The following is a 24,323-nucleotide window of genomic DNA, read 5'->3' as shown; positions in this document are numbered from 1 at the left end:
TGCACACTTTTGCTGCAGGAGTGCCACTGCCAGTGTGACTAGTGGTGACCAGTGCCTGACCACCAGTATATTAGTAGTATTGTATACTATCTCTTTATCAACCAGTCTATATTAGCAGCAGACACAGTACAGTGCGGTAGTTCACGGCTGTGGCTACCTCTGTGTCGGCACTCGGCAGGCAGTCCGTCCATCCATAATTGTATTATATACCACCTAACCGTGGTTTTTTTTTTCTTTCTTTATACCGTCGTCATAGTCATACTAGTTGTTACGAGTATACTACTATCTCTTTATCAACCAGTGTACAGTGCGGTAGTTCACGGCTGTGGCTACCTCTGTGTCGGAACTCGGCAGGCAGTCCGTCCATCCATAATTGTATTATAATATATACCACCTAACCGTGGTTTTTTTTTCGTTCTTTATACCGTCGTCATACTAGTTGTTACGAGTATACTACTATCTCTTTATCAACCAGTGTACAGTGCGGTAGTTCACGGCTGTGGCTACCTCTGTGTCGGCACTCGGCAGGCAGTCCGTCCAACCATAATTGTATTATATACCACCTAACCGTGGTTTTTTTTTCATTCTTTATACCGTCGTCATACTAGTTGTTACGAGTATACTACTATCTCTTTATCAACCAGTGTACAGTGCGGTAGTTCACGGCTGTGGCTACCTCTGTGTCGGCACTCGGCAGGCAGTCCGTCCAACCATAATTGTATTATATACCACCTAACCGTGGTTTTTTTTTCATTCTTTATACCGTCGTCATACTAGTTGTTACGAGTATACTACTATCTCTTTATCAACCAGTGTACAGTGCGGTAGTTCACGGCTGTGGCTACCTCTGTGTCGGCACTCGGCAGCCCGTCCATAATTGTATATACCAGTGACCTAACCGTGGTTTTTTTTTCTTTCTTTATACATACATACTAGTTACGAGTATACTATCTCTTTATCAACCAGTCTATATATTAGCAGCAGACACAGTACAGTGCGGTAGTTCACGGCTGTGGCTACCTCTGTGTCGGCACTCGGCAGCCCGTCCATAATTGTATATACCAGTGACCTAACCGTGGTTTTTTTTTCTTTCTTTATACATACATACTAGTTACGAGTATACTATCTCTTTATCAACCAGTCTATATATTAGCAGCAGACACAGTACAGTGCGGTAGTTCACGGCTGTGGCTACCTCTGTGTCGGCACTCGGCAGCCCGTCCATAATTGTATATACCAGTGACCTAACCGTGGTTTTTTTTTCTTTCTTTATACATACATACTAGTTACGAGTATACTATCTCTTTATCAACCAGTCTATATATTAGCAGCAGACACAGTACAGTGCGGTAGTTCACGGCTGTGGCTACCTCTGTGTCGGCACTTGGCAGCCCGTCCATAATTGTATACTAGTATCCAATCCATCCATCTGCATTGTTTACCTGAGGTGCCTTTTAGTTGTGCCTATTAAAATATGGAGAACAAAAATGTTGAGGTTCCAAAATTAGGGAAAGATCAAGATCCACTTCCACCTCGTGCTGAAGCTGCTGCCACTAGTCATGGCCGAGACGATGAAATGCCAGCAACGTCGTCTGCCAAGGCCGATGCCCAATGGCATAGTACAGAGCATGTCAAAACCAAAACACCAAATATCAGTAAAAAAAGGACTCCAAAACCTAAAATAAAATTGTCTTAATCTTACTCACACAGTCAGCTACCTCATTGCGCCTCTTTTTTTCTTTGCGTCATGTGCTGTTTGGGGAGGGTTTTTTGGAAGGGACATCCTGCGTGACACTGCAGTGACACTCCTAGATGGGCCCGGTGTTTGTGTCGGCCACTAGGGTCGCTAATCTTACTCACACAGCTACCTCATTGCGCCTCTTTTTTTCTTTGCGTCATGTGCTGTTTGGGGAGGGTTTTTTGGAAGGGACATCCTGCGTGACACTGCAGTGCCACTCCTAGATGGGCCCGGTGTTTGTGTCGGCCACTAGGGTCGCTAATCTTACTCACACAGTCAGCTACCTCATTGCGCCTCTTTTTTTCTTTGCGTCATGTGCTGTTTGGGGAGGGTTTTTTGGAAGGGCCATCCTGCGTGACACTGCAGTGCCACTCCTAGATGGGCCCGGTGTTTGTGTCGGCCACTAGGGTCGCTAATCTTACTCACACAGCTACCTCATTGCGCCTCTTTTTTTCTTTGCGTCATGTGCTGTTTGGGGAGGGTTTTTTGGAAGGGACATCCTGCGTGACACTGCAGTGCCACTCCTAGATGGGCCCGGTGTTTGTGTCGGCCACTAGGGTCGCTTATCTTACTCACACAGCGACCTCGGTGCAAATTTTAGGACTAAAAATAATATTGTGAGGTGTGAGGTATTCAGAATAGACTGAAAATGAGTGTAAATTATGGTTTTTGAGGTTAATAATACTTTGGGATCAAAATGACCCCCAAATTCTATGATTTAAGCTGGTTTTTAGTGTTTTTGGAAAAAAACACCCGAATCCAAAACACACCCGAATCCGACAAAAATAATTCGGTGAGGTTTTGCCAAAACGCGTTCGAACCCAAAACACGGCCGCGGAACCGAACCCAAAACCAAAACACAAAACCCGAAAAATTTCAGGCGCTCATCTCTAATTATGAGCACATTATATGATACACCTTCAGAATTTAGGAAACTATATAATTCTTTAGAAATATATATTTTCTTGCTTATTACACCAACCGTATCCCAATCACTATTCACTCAGTCTTATATGTCAGCCAAGCAGGCAGACAGAGCATACACTAGATCAGAGGTTCTCAAACTCGGTCCTCAGGACCCCACACAGTGCATGTTTTGCAGGTAACTCAGCAGGTGCACAGGTGTATTAATTACTCACTGACACATTGTCAAAGGTCCACAGGTGGAGCTAATTATTTCACTTGTGATTCTGTGAGGAGACCTGCAAAACATGCACTGTGTGGGGTCCTGAGGACCGAGTTTGAGAACCTGTGCACTAGATCATCTGCAATCACAGGCTAAGTGGCAAAGTCATTTTCATATATGTAACTTATTTTGAATCTTATTCATTATGTCTATAAAAAGGACCACATGTCCTCAAACAAAACAGGCCCCGCGGGTGCGTCGGCCCACCGGGAATCTTCCCTGTAAACCCTATGGCCAATCTGCCTCTGAGTAGGACCCACCGGTGGTTTCCCCTGTTCCCCTGTGGGCCAGTCCGACCCTGCCCCCACCTCTCCATCCACTGCAACCACTCCCCCCAGGTGTTCTCCAGGACAGCCATATCTGTGCCACCCTCGCCCAATATCTCAGGTTTGCAATATAGTGACGGCTTTCACTATGACAATTATTCTGGGTTCCAACCCGGCTGTACCATTGCTCATGTGCAGGCATCAGGCTATGAAGGAAATATTTAGGCTGGCTAATCTCATTTTCAGAGCTTAGTAAATATTGTTTTTACCGTCTCATTTTAGCAAAATACAGGAGATATCTTTAATATCTCTGGTGTCATAACTTTAGTAAATAGCTTTTTCTCTTCATTTTGCCAATGGGATATGGTCGTTAGGGTGACCCAACTTAGGTCGACAGCCATTAGGTCGACCACTGAAGTTCGACATTGCTGTTAGGTCGACAGGCAATAGGTCGTCATGGGCGCTAGGTCGACATGTACTATGTCGACAGGTTAAAAAAATTCGAGATGAGTTTTTCAAATTTTTTTTAATTTTTTTCATACTTAACGATCCACGTGGACTATGATTGGAACGGTAACCTGTGCCGAGTGAAGTGAGCCATACGAGGGGATACGGTGCGCTAATTGGGGTTCCCCATCACTTTACGGAGAAAACGACACCAAAAACAGTCAAAAAACTCATGTCGACCTTTTTACCTCTCGACCTAACGCCCATGTCGACCTATTGCCTGTCGACCTAACAGCAATGTCAGCCTTCGGTGGTCGACCTAATGACTGACGACCTAAGTTGGGTCGACCCAATGACTGATACCCTTTGCTAATAATCCATTGAAAACAGACAGAGGGGGTTACTCAGAGATCGGCGCAGATCTTGCTGCAGAAGCAAGATCTGCGTCCATGTACTCACATGCTGGGTTCTGCCCAGCACAGGGCAAGGCCGCCAGAATGTGTGGCACCACCCCGCGATGCGTCCGCAATTTACCCAACACACCATGATATCGAGAAAGTCTGCCCGATTTATTTTGGAAAGTTTGAATGATTAGATAACCAGGTGCCTCTGTCCGTTTTTGGATTGTTTTATCTACGTTTGGGTAAAACACCATACCAACAAACTACACCAAAAACAAGATCACTGATAATTAGCAAATTGGCCCATTAATTATATAGTGTGTACCTAGCTTAATGCAGAGTACACACTAGACACCTGGCAATATAGTCAGCGACGGGACCCAGTGGTGACGAACGCAGGGTGGGGTGGGGGGGCGGTTTGCGGGCACTCACATGGATGGCCCCTGCTCCCACCCCAGCCATCACTTGTGCATGTAGGTCCGACAGATGATGTTGCTGATTGACAGGCAGAGGTGGTCGCGGGGCGAGAGGGGGCGGGCCGGCGGCGTTTGGCTGCCATTTTGGGGGCGCGGTCTGGGCAACGCAGGCGGATCATGCGGGGGGCGGGCCGCGGCTGCTGCGTGACTTCACTCGCAGCCGCTGCGACCTGGACAGCGATGGGTAGCTCCCTGCCAGCGTGCAGGAGCTGCACAGGTAGGGAGCTATTCGTCAAGTACAAAAGCATTGCCGCTGTGCAATGCTTTTATACTTGTGTGTATGTGTGTGTGTGTGGGGGGGGGGTAGGGCCAGACATACAGGGCGGACTATCCCTGTGCTGGGCGTCCCCCCGCATGTCTCAGTAACTGATCATAGCCGTGCAAAATTTTGCACTGCTACGATCAGGTCTGAATTAAGCCCATAGTGCATACACACTAGACGATGTTGTGAAAGATGTGTCCGAATCGGACATATTATACACAATAGCGTCTAGTGTGTACTCGGCTGTAGGCTTGATGAAATACAAATCTCAAAAAGATAGGTAAATGGAGTCTGTTTAATAAGGAAAAGTATGGTAAGTGCAAAAATGCACAACTGCTGTATGGGAAGCATTCGATATCCCAGCTGTCGGGATCCTGGCTCTCAGCATATCTGCGCTGCATCCCAACCGCCAGGATACTGACAACTATTCTCCCTCTTGGTGTGTCCACGACACCCCTGGAGGGAGAATAAATAGCGTGGCACATATAGCACGCCACCGTGCCCGCAAGGGGCTCTTTTGCACTCGCCCCACTGCCAGAATTCCGGCGGTAGGCATCCCGGCGCCGGACAGCCGGGATATCATAGTAGACCCCTGTTGTATTGGTGCTGGAAACGGTGCAGGTGCTGAGCAACAGAATACACAGCAACTAGAATACACACAAGTAAATTAAATGGTTTGCAGTATTTGTACAGTGTCTGGTATCTTAGATCTGGTGAGGGGGCGAGTGTAAAAGTGAGGCGTTAGCTTTGCATAACATCACAATACAATCACCTGATTTCCACTAAGAATTATTCCTTATTAAATAGGTGAAAGAGGCTTTTATGATTAAACATCTGTATCATTAGACACATGACAACAAAATGATACAGAAATCTATCAAACTGGAAAACGTTCAGCCGGGAGCATTACTGTATGCATTTGTTATATGTCAATGGTTTTCACTTATCAGTTGCTACTATTTGTTTTACAGTACTGCAGCTATATGCTAGAAACAGATATTTCATTAACATATTTATTAGAGAGAGAAAAAGAAAGAAAAGGGTTTATTTTATGTGCGCCAGACACTCTTCGGGTTTTGTGTTTTGGTTTTGAATCTAAATCTCTGTTTGTGTTTTGGATCTGTATTGGTTTTGCCAAAATCACCCTTTCGGGTTTTGGCTTTGGTTTTGGATCTGGAATTTTTTTAACAAAACAAAAACAGCTAAAAGCACAGCATTTGGGAATAATTTTGATCCTACGGTATTATTAACTTCAATAGCATTCATTTCCACTCATTTCCAGTCTATTCTGAACACCTCACACCTCACAATATTGTTTTTAGGCCAAAAGGTTGCACCGAGGTCGATGGATGACTAAGCTAAGCGACACAAGTGGGCGGCACAAACACCTGGCCCATCTAGGAGTGGCACTGCAGTGTCAGACAGGAGGGCAGATATAAAAAAAAGGCGCCAAACAGCACATATGCAAAGAAGAAAAAGATGTGCACCGAGGCTGCTGTATGACTAAGCCAAGCGACACAAGTGTGCGGCACAAACACCTGGCCCATCTAGGAGTGGCACTGCAGTGTCAGGCAGGAGGGCAATTTTAAAAAACTAGGCCCCAAACAGCACCTCATGCAAAGATGTAGAAGAGGTGCAATGAGGTAGCTATATGACTAAGCCAAGCGACACAAACAATTCCAACTGGAATTATACGTCCAAATCACTGTAATTTTAAGTCCAAATAAGTGGAATTATACGTCCAAATCACTGTAATTAAATGGCAAAATCACTGGAATTATACGTCCAAATCACTGGAATTAAATGGCATAATCACTGGAATTATACGTCCAAATCACTGGAATTATATGTCCAATTTATGTTCGAGTTTCTGGTTCCTCATCCTATCCATAAATGTTGGGTGTGGAAGACTGCATTATTCAGCTCTCATCTTCAAACAAGCTGGTCACTTAGGTCATAAAGCAAACAACCTGGAGTTCTGTGTACAGCAATCCAGCATTGAGCTGGTTAAAAATTAGAGATGTGCGGCGGGCACTTTTCGTGTTTTGGTTTTGGTTCTAATACCATTTTCGAGTTTTGGTTTTGGCTTGGTTTTGCCAAAACCACTCTTTCGTGTTTTGGTATTGGTTTTGGTTTTGGATCTGGATGATTTTTGGAAAAAAAACATAAAAACAGCTAAAATCACAGAATTTGGGGGTAATTTTGCTCCTACAGTATTATTAACCTCAATAACAATCATTTCCACTAATTTCCAGTCTATTCTAAACACCTCACACCTCACAATATTGTTTTTAGGCCTAAAAGTTGCACCAAGGTGGCTGTATGATTTAGGTAAGCGACACAAGTGTGCGGCACAAACACCTGGCCCATCTAAGAGTGGCACTGCAGTTGCAGACAAGATGGCACTATTCAAAAACTAGTCCCCAAACAGCACATGATGCAAAGAAGAAAAAGAGGTGCAATTAGGTAGCTGGATGGCCAAGCTAAGCGACACAAGTGTGCGGCATAAACACCTGGCCCATCTAGGAGTGGAACTGCAGTTACAGACAGGATGGCAGATTTAAAAAATATGCCCCAAACAGCACATGATGCAAAGAAGAAAAAGAGGTGCAATGAGGTAGCTGGATGGCTAGGCTAAGCGACACAAGTGTGCGGCACAAACACCTGGCCCATCTAGGAGTGGCACTGCAGTTACAGACAGGATGGCACTTAAAAAAAACTAGTTCCCAAACAGCACATGATGCAAAGAAGAAAAAGAGGTGCAAGATGGAATTGTCCTTGGGCCCTTCCACCCACCCTTATGTTGTATAAACAGGACATGCACACTTTAACAAACCCATCATTTCAGCGACAGGGTCTGCCACACGACTGTGGCTGAAATGACTGGTTTGTTTGGGCCCCCACCAAAAAAGAAGCAATCAATCTCTCCTTGCACAAACTGGCTCTACAGAGGCAAGATGTCCACCTCATCCTCATCCTCCGATTCCTCACCCCCTTCAGTGTTTACATCCTCATCCTCATCCGCACAGAGAAATAATTCCACGCCGAAGAGGTGGATTTTTTGGTATTTTGCCCAGGCATGACAACGGGCTTTTTCATCCCATGGCCAACAACTGTCTCCACTGGTGCCTTATTTGAACAAACCACATCACCATCAGAATCCTTATTGTCAACTTCCTCCTCAGTTCCAGCTACACAAATATCCTCCTCATACTGGTGTACTTCTACAGTGACATCCTCAATCTCAATATCAGCAACTGGACTGGCGGTGCTCCTCCCAGCACTTGCAGGGGGTGTGCAAATGGTGGTAGGAGCCTCCTCTTCCCATACAGTCTGGGGAAGGTCATGGCTCGAAATCGCACTTGCACTCTCCTTGGGGATTTGTGATATCTCCGAACGCACAGTTGTTTTTTACTGTGCTTTAACAAGCTTTATTTTTTAATTTTTAGAGAGGGAGGAGGGCTTCCATCTTCATGAGAAGCTGAACCACCAGTCATGAACATAGGCCAAGGCCTTATCCTTTCCTTACCTTTTCGTGTTGTGAATAACATATTGCCAATTTTACGTTTCTCATCAGATAATTTCTTTTTTATTCTGATTATTAATTTTTGCTTCTTGGATTTTACACGCCCTCTATGACACTGGGCATTGGCCTTAGCAGACGACGTTGATGGAATTGCATTGTCAATGTCATGACTGGTGGCAGCAGCAGCTTCAGCACTAGTACTAGGAACTGGAAGTGGTCCAGATATTTCACTATTTTTTCCTCTAATTCTTTATTCTCCAGTTCACAGGACAGCACCCCTTTATTATTACAGCACACAGAACAGTGCCCTTTAATTTTTACAACACCCCTGTATTTTTACAGCATACAAGACAGGGCCAGTGTACATTTATTTTCTCAGCGCCCCTGTATTTCTACAGCATACAGAACAGGGCCAGCACCCCTGTATTTTAACAGCACCCCTGTAATTTTACAGCATACAAGACAGGGCTAGTGTACATTTATTTTCACAGCACCCCTGTATTTTTACAGTATACAGGACAGGGCCAGTGTACATTTATTTTCACAGCACCCCTGTATTTTTACAGTATACAGGACAGAGCCAGTGTACATTTATTTTCACAGCACCCCTGTAATTTTACAGAATACAGGACAGAACCAGCACCCCAGTATTTTTACAGCATACAGGACAGGGTATGCACCCCTGTATTTTCACATCCCCCTTATATTTTTACAGTATACAAGACAGGGCCAGTGTACATTTATTTAAACAACAGCACCCCTGTATTTTTACAGCATACAGGACAGGGCCAGTGTATATTTATTTTCCTAGCACCCCTGTATTTTTACAGCATAAAGGACAGGACAGTGTACATTTATTTTCATAGCACCCTTGTATTTTTACAGCATACAGGACAGGGCCAGTGTATCTTTATTTTAACAACAGCACCCCTGTATTTTTACAGCATACAGGACAGGGCCAGTGTACCTTTATTTTCACAGCACCCATGTATTTTTACAGTATACAAGACAGGGCTAGTGTACCTTTATTTTCACAGCACCCCTGTAATTTACAGAATTCAAGACAGGGCTAGTGTACCTTTACAAACTCCCTGTATTTTATACAGCATACAGGACAGGGCCAACATCCCTGTATTTTAACAACACCCCTGTAATTTTACAGCATACAAGACAGGGCCAGTGTACCTTTATTTTAACAACAGCACCCCTGTCTTTTTACAGCATACAGGACAGGGCCAGTGTACATTTATTTTCCCAGCACCCTTGTATTTTTACAGCATACAGGACAGGGCCAGTGTACATTTATTTTCACAGCACCCCAGTATTTTTACGGCACACAAAACAGGACCAGTGTACATTTATTTTCACAGCACTCCTGTAATTTTACAGCATACTAGACAGGGCCAGTGTAACCTTCACAACACCCCTGTATTTTAACAGCATACATGACAGTGCCCCTGTACAGCACAGTGACAGGACAGCAACACCCATGTACAGCTGCAGCACCCCTAACAGCACAGGACACCCCAGTGACAGGACAGCACCCCTAACAGCACAGGACACCACAGTGACAGGACAGCACCCCTAACAGCACACAGGACAGCACCCCTAAAGAGCACACAGTGACCCATCCAATTACCACCACCCACAGAGAGACAGAGGTCTGTCTCCCTCACTCTCCAAGTCTGGAGTGAAAATGGCAGTGACACACGGCTCTTTATATGGAATACAAACCCGCGAGAATCCGACAGTGGGATGATGATGTTTTGCCTTGTTTTGGTATCAGAGTCTGGCGGGAAGTCCCGAGCCGGACACGGTTCCCGGCTCGGATCGTGAAGTTCGGGGGGGGGGAGTCGGATCTCTGAGATCCGAAACGGCTCATCTCTAGTTTTTTTTACAGGTGTTTGCTTGATTCAATTAGCAGACCAAATACAGGGGTAGGAATATGGAGAAAACATACAGTCATAAAGCATAACCCTCAACATTTAAAAATTGTTAAGAGGCACAAAATGCCACAGCTAAGCCGTAGCTTGCCGAAGGGGGTGTGGCGTATTGTACTACCCAGTGGGCTTGTCATGCAATGCCCAGTGGGCTGCCCTTACTTACCTACTTTGATTTTCTCCTCTCCAGGAGAAGTATGGAGAGGAGACACTGCATGACACTTCGGGGTAGTGGGCCTGATTGTCTCATCTCTAAGCCCCGCCCCATCATTGCAAAATGCTGCAGTTTGCGGGTCATTGATGAGGAGGTTGGGCTAAATTATGTAAATTTGTGTCATTTAGCCCTACCCCTTGATAAGGAGCCGCAACTCCCAGGTATAATCTTCTAATCCTATCTGCTTGATTAGGAAGTGGATGGGATGCAGGAGTTTCAGATACTCTTACGTGGGTGCCTTAAAAATTGGATGTCTCCATAGGCAAGTATGAGGCTGTCTATTGTTGCAAGAAGCAAGCTGTTCAAAACTTTGTGCTAATTCAAAGTGTTGGGCTATACCAGAGGTTCCCAAACGCGGTCCTCAAGGCACCATAAACAGTCTAGGTTTTAAGGATAACCATACTTGGACACAGGTGACTTAATTAGTACCTCAATTTGATTTAACCATCTATGCTACCCTTAAAACCTGGACCATTAGGGTACCTTGAGGACCGCGATTGGGAACCACTGGGTTACACACAATAACACTCAAAAACATTTATTAATTAAGCCACTAGACTCACTCAAACCCCTTTATATAGCATCAGAGCCATCTTATGTGCCATAAGAGACCTCTTATGCTTATTATATACCACCAGTGTGCCACAGCCCCTTCATATGCCAATAATGCGCAGGAGCCTCCTCATGTCCCATTGCACAGAAGTGTCCTCATACATCTAACCTCAATACATCATGCAGCGCAAGATGCAAGGCATTGGGTTTAATGAGCAGGTGCCTAAGGCCCCAGGATTCTAAAGGCCCTCGACTGAACCTGTGCCCCCCTTCCCTGTACAGCCACTGCCGCCAATAGCAACCCCCCCCCCCCCCCCCCCCCACTGCCCGGACACCACAACAGCTGGTAGCAAACACCCTTCCCGGACATCACAGCTCCACAGTCTCCAGGTAAGTCCTAATCGCCCATGTGCACTGAGAGGGGCTCTTTGGCGAAACTGCGGCAAAGATGTATGAGGACACATCTGTATGCCACTAATTTGCCAGAACACGCTCAAGCCGCAGGCACACTATTCTACATCTGTTGATCATTTTTGTATCATTTATAAATGGCATTAAGATAGCATACAATAACTGTCATGCATAGGTGCCGATCTATATTTTTTCTGGTGGGTGCTTGGCGGGAGGCGGGAATGAACGGGCGGCCCGGCAGTGACTAATGCCCATTATACATTATGCAACATACCGTAATGCCCATTACACGTTATGCAACACACCGTAATGCCCATTACACAATATGCCACACACCGTAATGCCCATTACACAATATGCCACACACCGTAATGCGCATTACACAATATGCCACACACCGTAATGCCTATTACACAATATGCCACACACTGTAATGCCTATTACACAGTATGCCACACACCGTAATGCCTATTACACAGTATGCCACACACCGTAATGCCTATTACACAGTATGCCACACACCATAATGCCCATTACACAATATGCCACACACCGTAATGCGCATTACACAATATGCCACACACCGTAATGCCTATTACACAATATGCCACACACCGTAATGCCTATTACACAGTATGCCACACACCGTAATGTCTATTACACGTTATGCTACACACCGTAGCACCCATTATGCATTATGCCACACACTGTAACGCCAATTACATATTATGATAATCACACAGTTATGGCCCTGACACCATTTTATGCCCACACACAATAATGCCACTTACATTGATAAGAGTCTCGTGTGTGTTTCCAGGGGTTTCATGCACGTTGCTAGGGGTCTCCTGTGCTTTGCCAGGGGTTTCCTGCATGTTGCCAGGTATCTCCTGGCCGCTGCCCCAGTAAAGTTAGGGAGGGTGGGTGCGGGCATCAGTGGTTACTGCCAGCTCCCGCTGTAGATTGAGACACGCTGGGGGCTGCGGAAGCGCTTCTGTACCATAACAGTGTAAAAAAACACCCTCTTAAAATGCCCGCCGCCGAGGAGACAGGCGCAAGAGGTAAAATGTGACCTCTAGCGTCTGTCTCCACCTCGGCGGTGGACATTTTTTTTTTTTTTTTTACATTGCTATGGTACAGAAGCGCTTCCGCAGCCCCCAGCGCGTCTCAGTCTTCTGCGGGGGCTGAGGGGGCAGCGGCAGTTAGCTCTACTGGTGCAGCGGCTGGTTCCATGGGTGATCCTCGCGGTCCGTGGGTGCTCGGGCCCAGGAGCACCCACGGAATCGGCGCCTATGCTGTCATGGATAAACAACTTTACAAAGTGCATAAAAACATCACCATGATTACAGACAAAACCAATCATTTGTCAACAATTGCCCCAGCATCAATAATTAGCTTATAGGTATAAAATCAGGTCAAACAACATTATATAAAAATAAAAGACAATACAAAAATAAAGCATAAAATGAAATAAAAAAATAAAAAAATAAAAATCTATTTGAGTTCTAAGAAGCGACGGGCTTTACAGAACCTGCCGCCTCTCTGGCCCTGCGCTCTGTAGTGATATAGCCGTGCATACACTGTAGGGAGCACACCTGCCGGTACCCGGGCACGCCACTCACTAATTCCACCACTGGAGGATATATGTATTATATACTTCCCAATGGGATGCGGTCAGGATGCCGCCGGACGGAATCCCGGCGGTCGAAATACCGACGCCGGAATCCCGACCGCCACAATCCCGACATATTCTCCCTCCGTGGGTGTCCACGACACCCATAGAGGGAGATTATAATAGTGTGCCGAGCGAAGCGAGCCCGCGAGGGGCTGCGTTCCGCTCACCACCCCTGTCGGGATTGTGTGGTCGGGATTCCGGCGTCGGTATTTCGACCGCCGGGATTCCGACCGGCGGCATTTAGTACTGATCCCTTCCCAATAGCTCCTTAATTGTGAGCGAGGCACCAAAGAGTTTTAGGTCTATGAAGAAGTGGGTATCCATGACATTATGGTATGCTGGGTTTCGGATATGTCTTACACGGATCTGAACAGGGAGGGGATATTTTCTCACCAATTTCATTAATTTGAAATGGTGTGCAGCATAATAAAAGATGCATTCATACAGATGCAATAATTAACACATACAGTAAGTGCCGTGAGATATATATGGAGACACATGGCATCTGTCTACCCTAGTCCATTCATCTGGCTACACAAGTCCATTCATACATGTTGCGCTTACATAACTGCTGTATACAGTATATGGGTATTCTGAGTAACTATGCATCATGCCATGGATGATACTATATGGATATCCAGAGCAGGAGCAGCTTACTATTGCCCCATACAGTCACACTTCTGCCAGGGTGCATGTGCACCAACAGTGTATGAGCAGACTGGCATTACACTTTGTGACACACTGAACAAGATTAGCAGTTGCAACATGGCCCAGCAGCCATGAGGACATATCAGGGTCCTTTATATGTCAGGTCACATGGAGCTGCCACCTGTGCGGCTCCAGGATCTGATTTCCTCTCCGCTATACACTTAAAGAGCTTGAGGGAGAGAGGTGCGTCCACACTCAAATCTAAATTGCATTATAAAAAGAAAGCTTTCCGAAATGTGTGGTCTACAGACAGCAACAGTCAGTATTTGTCCTGCAGGCAAAAAGCATGGTTTGTCCAAATACAAAGTTACCTACTTAGAATCAGCCTCTCTCAGTGTTGCTGCTGAGGGTGCCACGCGCAACACATCAAATTAGGTGATGAGTACGAAATACCGGCAGTTGGGATCCGGACAGTCTGAAGACCGACAGCAAAATCCAGATGGACAGAGTCCCAACAGATCTCAGTTAGTATTTTCACTTTACTCCTAATCCTAACCCACCCCTACCACATCCTAACCCTAACTGTCCCCTCCCGCAGCCTAACCCTAACCGTCCCCTCCCGCAGCCTAACCCTAACCGTCCCACAGCCTAACCCTAACCGTCCCCTCCCACATCCTAACCCTGACCGTCCCCTCCCGCAGCCTAACCCTAACCGTCCCCTCCCGCAGCCTAACCCTAACCGTCCCCTCCCGCAGCCTAACCCTAACTGTCCCACAGCCTAACCCTAACCGTCCCCTCCCACATCCTAACCCTGACCGTCCCCTCCCGCAGCCTAACCCTAACCGTCCTCTCCCGCAGCCTAACCCTAACCGTCCCACAGCCTAACCTTAACCGCCCCCTCCCACATCCTAACCCTAACCGTCCCCTCCCGCAGCCTAACCCTAACCGTTCCCTTCTGCAGCCTAACCCTAACCGTCCCCTCCCACATCCTAACCCTAACCCACCCCTCCCACATCCTAACCCTAACCGTCCCCTTCTGCAGCCTAACCCTAACTGTCCCCTCCCACAGCTTAACCCTAACCGTCCCCTCCCACAACCTAACCCTAACCTTCCCCCTAGTGCCTAAATCCCCCCCCGGACTTACCTCCAAAATCCTTTGGGATTCTGACCGTCGGGATGCCACTGATTTTCACCGCATCCCGAAATGAGGGATAAGAGATTCAAATGGGTTTGACAGATTGAGCAAGTGCTTTCATTTTTGAATCGCCCTGTTAATCAGAGCCACTCAGCAAGTTCAGCGAGCTCAGCTCAAAGAGGTAACTGAAAGAACTGTATAACCAGGATTACAGCAATGTATAAGTATATAAATACTAAATATTATACTGTATAACAAAGGAAGGCAATGCTTGCATTCATTGCTAATGACAGCTACAGTGAGGAAAATTTTAGCTTCCAATTTCTATTTCGTGCTATAATTCTATCAGTCATATCATATTACTCAGGAGTATTCTGTTTTCCAACTCCAGTCCTCAGGGACCCCTAACAGTGCATGTTTTCCAGGTGTATTCATTACTGTCTGCAGGGCAGTCGAGAGCCGGGCTGGGACCAGGTACTTTTCAATGGGCGTGGCCTAATCACAGGAGGTGTGGTCATGTACCCTAGAAAAAATACTGAAAAAAAATAGTACTTTAAGCACCTCCATGGCCACACTGCAGCCCAGTACACAGCAGAGTGTGCTGGGCTGAGAAGAAGAGCTGCTGCTGCCATGTAAGGGAGAGGGGGCATGGGCCCCCACTGGGCCCTCACTGGGCCCCTCCATCAGACCTGGGCCCGGGTAATTTGTACCCTCCCCCCCCCCCCCCTCTCGGCACCACTGACTGTCTTACACATTTTAAAAGATTCACAGATGGAACTAATTACTTCATTTGTGATCCGGAGGAGACCTATAAAACATCCAGTTAGGGGTCTCTGAGGACTGGAGGTGGTAAACACACAGTTATATGATATTCAATAATAGAACACAAATGTTACAAAACTGCTCCATTCATTTCCAGAGACCAGTCCCTGTCAGATGCTCCAGTAGGCTGATAAACAGCTCAGCTGCAACATACTAGAGAGTCGTACTCAAGAGAAGGGTTCTTAAACCTGAATGCTGACCCAAAAGCAGTGACAAGGTTATTAGAGAAAATTATACACCATAGTGACCTCTGTTCATGTGATTCAGAATTCTGCCACACATGTACTGTACTGTACAGTTTTAGGCATGCAAAATTACACAAGGGATATAGGGCATACTTACCTACTTTTAATTTCTCCTCTCAGGGAGAAGCCCGGGAAGGAGACGCTGCAGGGATCTTCAGGGGCAAGGTAAGGATGTGACATCATCAAGCCCCGCCCACATCAGGAAAATGCAGTGACTCGTGTCATTTTAGTCCCTCCCCCACCACATGAACCCATGAATACCAGAGAGTATCTCTCTATCCTGCCCGCTTCACTAGGCTGCGGGCAGGGTATAGGAGATCTGCCTGCTCTTCCGGGGGTGCAGGGGGCTTCCTCAAAAATCGCTAGCCTCCCTCAACTTCCGGGAGAGTAGGCAAGTATGATATAGAGGGTTATTCAGGTTTGTTAACAAACCAATAAAGCACACAACTGGGCAAAACTATGTTGCACTGCAGGTGGGGCAGATGTAACATGTGCATAGAGAGTTATGGGTCCTACACACAGGCCGACTGGCTGCCAAGGTGCCAACGGGGGACCGGTGGGGGGGTGGTGGTGGTGATGGGGGTGAGTGAAGTTTCTTCACTCCCCCCGTCACCCGGCCCCATGGCCCTGCAAGCTAATATGGACAAGATTGTCCATGTTTAAATGAGCGGGCACCGACGATGAACGACTTCAGGGCTGCGCATCATTCATCGTTGGTGCCTACACACTGAAAGATATGAACAAGATCGTTCATATCTTTCATTGTTATCGGTAAATGTGTAGGGCCTTTAAGATTAAGGTGGATTATATTATTTCTGTGCAGGGTAAATACTGGCTGCTTTATTTTTACCCTGTAATTTATATTTCAGTTTGGACACACCCCACCCAGAGCTTGTCCTTGATAGGTAACACCATTTCCTTCAGATTCCTCTTTGCCGGCCCCTGGTGACGCCATGTGACGCAGGACGGGCTCTTATCGGAGCCTGTCTCCAGGCAAGAGGTTTTTAGGGAATTTGCATGAAAATATTATTTTTCACATTGCAAATTGGGGAAAAAATATTTACCACATCCGCATAAAAAAATGTGGTTTGCGATAAATATGCCCCTAAATGTCCAGCATGCAGTGCAAACTCAGCTGTGGTCCTGCCAATAGCAGAGCAGAGGTTTGCGAACCACGATAGCAGAAAGATAGCAAAACGTGGGGTCAGATAAGGAGCACCGGAGTGCAAACATGAGACTTCATTATGTGATTTCATTATGTGGAGTACAATTATTGCAGTAAGATAAACAGGACACATTGTTAGAGACGTTCCTTGCACAACCATTCCCAGTCCACTAAAAGAGTTAGCGGGACATTTACTAAGCAGTGATAAGAGCAGAGAAGTGAGCCAGTGGAGAAGTTGCCCATGACAACCAATCAGCACTGAAGTAATATCTATAATTTGCATACTGTAGAATTATACAGAGCTGCTGAATGGTTGTTGGGGCCACTTCTCCACTGGCTCACTTCTCCGCTCAGTCAGAGTAATCTCACATCACATGAAAAGTTGCCACTGGTAGTTATGCAGCACTGCGGAAATCAGAATAAGGATGTCATTTGCAAAATGTTCAGTATTCCCCTCTCCCTAATACCCCTCTCACACCAAAAATCCCGGGACCAACCTGCGTTATTAAACACGGTTTCAAGCAGTGTCCAAGGTCAAAGTAACAATGGATCGGATGGGACTACAGCTCCAGGCCTCCACATAAAAATAGGCCCATCATCATGACAACATGATTACCAGCTGCCCACAGGTTGGCCATAAATCAGAAGTGTTTAAATCGTATTTCAATTTTCTACACAAAATGATGCAATTTGTTGAATTTTACATTTTTGGGGAGACATTAAGGCTGATAGTGTAGGGAGGGGTACACGCGCACATAGCACTGGCCACACCCACACCGCACTGGTCACACCACCACTTTCCACAGTAGGCCCTTGACTATTTTCAGCCCCAGGCCTATGTGGCCCTTAATCCAGCCCTGGCAGTTTCACATCGACTTGAAACCCTGTTCACACCGCAGGCTGGATCAGGATTATTGCCGGGTTCTCCCTTTGTCAGTCCTAGGAGATTACATCATCCCCAAGTGCCGGTGTGCCGTCTCTCTGTATGCTTTTAGCGTGATCCGGTTTGGAAGACCCTGGTCACATTGAAAGGCTAATCGGGTTGGTGCTTGGATCAATCCAGGGATCTACTAGGGTCGGATTCCCGAGTAACACAACCCAAGTATACCCTTTCACACCAAACCTGTACCCAGGTTGCCCAGCAATAATCAAGGATATAAATTGGTGTGAAAGGATATAGTTGTTATATAACCAGTGATAAACAGCTTTGCAGACTATGAGCTGGTCTGGGGTCTGACACAATTTAAGGGAGTAGAACCCCTATAGAGGCACCTCTGCCACAGAAGTGATTCCTATGTAATAAACAAGGGATAATTTGTATGATTAATATGGTTTCATACGGTAGCCTATTTATTTTTTGTCTGTCATCGGAGCTGAAATACCATGGACAGCAATACCTTTAGAACATATTCTTTTGGCTGAAATACTGAAATACTGTACTTTTTATTTTATTTTGCCTTTTGTATCGTTTTTTATTATTTTCTCTCTCTTTCCCTTTCTCTCTCTCACTCTACCTCTTTCCCCCTCCCTCCCTTTTTCTCTCTCTCCTCTCTCTCCCTTCCTCCCTATCTCTCTCCCTCTCTCCCTCTACCTCTCACTGCCCTCCTTCTCTCTTTGTCTCTCTCTCTCTCATTACCTTTGTATCTGTGTTCTTTGAGGATAATCCAGACCTGATCGCTAGTCTGCGTTTTCGTACAGCGAGCAATCAGGTCTAAACTGCGCATGCGCATGCACCGCAATGCACAGGCGCAACGCACGGGTACAAAGCGGATTGCCACTCAGCGATGGGTTTGTGCGAAGGATCCATTCGGACGGGCGTTCGCAAAGAGATTGACAGATAGAAGGCGTTTGTGGGTGGCAACTGACAGTTTTCTGGGAGTGTTTGGATAAACGCAGGCGTGTCCAAGCGTTTGCAGGAGGGTTCCTGACGTCAATTCCGGTCCCGGAAAGGCTGCAGTGATCGCAGCGGCTGAGTAAGTCCTGGGCTACTCAGAAACTGCACAAGATCTGTTTGTACAGCTCTGCTACACATGCGATCGCACACTTGCACAGCTAAAATACACTCTCACTGTAGGTGGCGACTATCTGATCGCAGCAGCACGAAAATCGCCTGCTAGCGATCAGGCCTGAATTAGGACCTTTGTTCCTGAAGTTCACCCAGTGGCATACATCACAGAGCAGTACCCCTCATGTATTAGCAGAACAGGGAGCATTGGTGTGTTTTGTCCCCAAAGAGAAATATTTTATACTTAGTGACCTGTTTTAATAATTGCTAAAAGTTATGCTCCAGTAGTACTTACAGCACCTATTTTTGGCTCACTTTCACTTTCCTCGCCTCGCCCTTGTGTCTCTCATGTAATATAAATGTGAGTGTAGCCCTAAGTCACAAGTTTTTTATTTAATGTGAGACAGATGGACACACCTTGCATTTCATCAGCTAGGTAAAGAGAACTGAGAGCAAGTAGAAATAAATGACATTCTCATGATCAATTGCTCACGTACACTTCCTCTTACAGCTCTTGTGAAACACCTGCATCCATTTGTGGATTAAGACAATCTGGGACCCACATGATAGTTCTGATCACATCAGACATACAATCCATCATGTGGTGTCGGATACTCTGGGCTTGATCCAGAAATGGACGGTATAGCACAGCTGCTGCATCATTGCATGCAGCAGCTGTGCTAAAATATGCAGATGCTTCTTAAGACTTCAGTGATCCAATGGCTACAGTACATAGCATCGGATCCCTTGTGTGAACATCAGACATTTAAGTCACCTGAGGGTGACTCAGGATGTCCGGCAAAATCACCCTGGAATCAGCACACCCAGAAAACAGAGCTGACGCCCCAGTTTTCTGGAAAGCTCATCGTCGCTGCCCCCAAATGTCATCAGCATGTCAATCATTCTGGGGCACTGTGAGCGTCATCGCAGAACCTGAACTGCAATCTGTAAATATTGGATTTACATGAATCTCAGAATCAGGCCCTCTGTCTTAATACCATTCTCTGTGCATATCAGATAGCAATAGGTGTGATCCATAGGCTCAGACCCTTAATTATGGTATTTAATTGATAATAAAATGAGGTGAGAAAATATAATATGCCATTTCACCACCTTCGAAAAGCCATGAATACATTAGAATAAAACTACAATGTATTAATTGTAATATACTGTATATATCTTACAATGAGGCAAATTAACAATTTAGGGGGAGATATACAGTACTAAGGGGTCTATTCATGAAGCAGTGAAAATCATTGAGAAATAAGCCTGGGGAAAAGAACCAATCAGCTGCTATGTACAATTGTATAGTATGCACATTATAAACATTACTTCAATGCTGATTGTTTGCCATGGGCAACTTCTCCACTGGCTCACTTCTCCACACTTTTCACTGCTTCATGAATAGACCCCTATGCCTTAGAGAGTGATAAAGTTGAGAGAGATTAAGGGGTATATTCACGAAGCAGTGAAAAGAGTCAAGAAAAGTTCCAGTGGAGAAGTTGCCCATGGCAACCAATCAGCTTTGAAGGAAGCCTTTCTCAAGCACATTCTATAAAATGTAAGGGAGATGCTGATTGGTTGCCTTGAGAAACTTCTCCACTGGTCTGTTTCTCCACTGTTTTCACTGCTTCATGAATAGAACCCTAAAAACCAACCAATCAGCTCATATCTGCCACATTACAGGATGTGTTTGAAAAATGAAAGCTAGGAGTTAGTTGGCTGGTACTTTATCTCTCTCCACTTCATCACTCTCCAAAATTTAGTATATCTAACCCCCTAATATGTTTTATTCTACATTTGATAGGGACAATCATTTCCCAGGTAAAGAGTTTATAAAATCATCAGATGAAATGCTTCTGATATAAAGTCAATCAGCTGTGAATAACAGCCTGCGAAGAGACAACTCAGACACTGTAAAGCTGCAGGTGTCAACGGAATTCAAGGAAAAGTACTTAGAGAATTCAGTGCAGTTAATGGGGAGTTTTACGTTGATCTTTAATCTGCCACTAACTCATTGTTAACTTCCAAAATGTTTCATATACACTCTACTGTAATCACAGCATTACCATCTGAAAGCAAATAGTAAGGTTGAGCGCATAAATGATTATCGTTCCATCATGCTAACATCATTGGTAATGAAATGTTTTTGAAATGTCACACTTAATGGCTGAGTTTGGGTCTGATTGTGAATCAGGTGACCAATTCAGTATGGAACGCATCAGTGATACGTTTGCATACTAAAGCCCATGTGCAGTGTGTGCACATGCAGGAGTTGTACTGCGTGTGCGCGCACAGTGTGATGTGACGGCATCTTACTTATGCGAATGCCTCTGCCTGTCAATCAGGCATCAATGTGATGTTTAATGCACGTTAATGCAGTGTTGGGTGGGGCGTGGTCCAGGCAACGTCATACGCAGCCGCTGCGACCCAAAACATGGCGGGCCACCGTCTGCATGTGCAACTAGGCTGCGTAGGCAATGGGCAACCCTAAACATGCAAGTGCTTCGCTGTTTAGCGAATCAATCGCTTTTTAACGGGAGGGGGGGCAGGACCTGACATATGGGGCGGCCTTGCCCTGTGCTGGGCATCCCCCTGCATGTTAGTGGATTGAGTTGTAGTTGTGCAAATTTTCGCACAACAACAACTCATGCTGACCTAGGGCCTACGTGCAAAGCAAAATGACCAAATTTACTTTGAATCTGGACCAACGCAAGTTGAGAAATAATGGGGAGTGGAGACAAATATATTTCTTTTTATTGCATGCAGGGTAAATACTGGCTGCTTTTGCATGAAACCCACAATTATGGACATCTTTATTTTCACATTACATTTTAAATTTCAGTTTGGATATCCCAGTGAAATCTAGAAATGTGCGGTTCACTTCTCCAGAAATCCAAATCCACCTGAATTTTGTGAATCTGAACCAAGCCAAAACCCAATCCAGATCTCCCGATGAAATCCAATCTGAACTGAGTCCCGGTTTTGATCTTCCCTGTGGTCTGGAATTCAGACTTTAAATCCAAATTTGGGGTTTTGGATTTCAAAAATTACATGATTTTAGCTGTTTTTAATAGATTTTAATTGATTTTGTTAACAATGATTATCAATAATTTTATCGATTTTTTTAACCAAACCAAAAACTGAATCCAAACAAAACATTTGAGGGTGGTTTTGCCACAGAGAAAACAGATCAACTGATGAGGTGTCTCCCACTATTTTGCACGATGTACTGAGACATTTAGAGCCCAAAAGTGTCCTTGGTAGGATGTATTTAGACTATAGCTCTACTTCTAACAGTATTATCCCAGCAACTTTGGTTTCCACACTGTTAAGATTTGGCTCTAAATGGGAATACTGGACTTTTTGATGAGTAGGGCACAATTTGTTAAATTGGCTATCTTCTTCACTGGAGAAGTCATGGCTAGCATTGGTTGTCCTCAGGGTCATGTTCTGGGGCCTTTGCTATACTCATTACTCACTGATGACATCGCTGTTGCTGACTCGGTAAGCACTGGGGATGAGACAGCACACAGGTATGAAGGGGGTCATTGTCCTGTGTTCAGATAGTCGCCGCCTCCAGGGGGAGTGTAAATTCACTGTGCAAGTGTACGATCCCGTGTGTACGCTGAGCTGCAAAAATCCAGTGTGTGCAGTGTGTGCGCAGCCCAGGACTTACTCCTACAGTGCAATCAGAACAGGCTGATCGGGGCTGGAGCTGACGTCAGACACCCTCCCTGAAAACGCTTGGCAAGCTTGGGAACGCCTGCGTTTTTCCAAACACTCCCAGTAAACGGCCAGTTACCACTCACAAAAGCCCTCTTCCGGTCATCAACTTGCGAACACCCATGCGAATGAAATTTTCGCACCATCCTGTTGCTGACCGGTGATGCCCTTTGTTGTTGTCTGATGCGCGTGTGTATTGCGGTGCATACGCATGCGCAGTTATGACCTGATTGCCCGCTGTGCGAAAAACGCACAGCAGCGGTCAGGTCTGAATCAGGCCCTTTGTTTCTTTGGTTACAGAATGAAGAACTATTTGAGTTTAAATGTTAATAACCCAAAAGAGCTTATTGTTGATTTTAGATGGTTACATTTTAATTTCTTTAAATTTTGGTGATTCAAGCCTCAAATAACCTATCATGGTCTCTTAATACTCACTGTCTTTTGTGAGTCTCCTATGGATCCCAGTGGCAGGGCTTGGTAAAGAGACCCTTGTGATTTTCTACTGATGCATAGTTGAAAGCATCATTATATTGTATGGTTTGGTAACTGCACAGCTCCCGGGCGAAGATCTTTTGAACAATTTTATGTCGGATTCGGGTGTGTTTTGGATTCGGGTGTTTTTTTTCAAAAACCCCTCAAAAACAGCTTAAATCATAGAATATGGGGTTAATTTTGATCCCATAGTATTATTAACATCAATAACCACAATTTCCACTCATTTCCAGTCTATTCTGAACATCTCACACCTCACAATACTATTTTTAGTCCTAAAATTTGCACCGAGGTCGCTGGATGACTAAGCAAAGCGACCCAAGAGGGCGGCACAAACACCTGGCCCATCTAGGAGTGGCACTGCAGTGTCAGACAGAATGGCACTTAAAAAAATTGGCCCCAAACAGCACATGATGCAAAGAAAAGAGAAAAAGAGGTGCACTGTGGTCGCTGGACGGCTAAGCTATGCGACACAAACACCTCAATATCACAGGAATTATTTGTTCTAATCAATAGTATTATTGGTCCAAATCACTGGGAGAAAATGACAAAATCACTGGAATTATTCGTTCTAATCAATGGTATTATTGGTCCAATTCACTGGAAGAAAATGACAAAATCACAGGAATTATTTGTTCTAATCAATGGTATTATTAGTCCAAATCACTGGAAGAAAATGACAAAATCACTGGAATTATTCGTTCTAATCAATGGTATTATTGGTCCAAATCACTGGAAGAAAATGACAAAATCACTGGAATTATTAGTTCTAATCAATGGTATTATTGGTCCAAATCACTGGAAGAAAATGGAATGGATGGATACTTGCAGTGACACAGGGCTGCAAGATACAGCAATGGCCTACTGTACACAACTATATACTGTTGGGTCACCAAAATGCTGCACTGTAATACTATATATACTCACAAAAATGCCGCACAGATATGGAATGGATACGTGCACTCAGTGACACAGAGCTGCAGGATAAAGG

Source organism: Pseudophryne corroboree, chromosome 8 (genome assembly GCF_028390025.1).
Source record: "Pseudophryne corroboree isolate aPseCor3 chromosome 8, aPseCor3.hap2, whole genome shotgun sequence".
NCBI lineage: Eukaryota > Metazoa > Chordata > Amphibia > Anura > Myobatrachidae > Pseudophryne > Pseudophryne corroboree.
Note: the sequence above shows the minus strand (reverse complement) of the source record.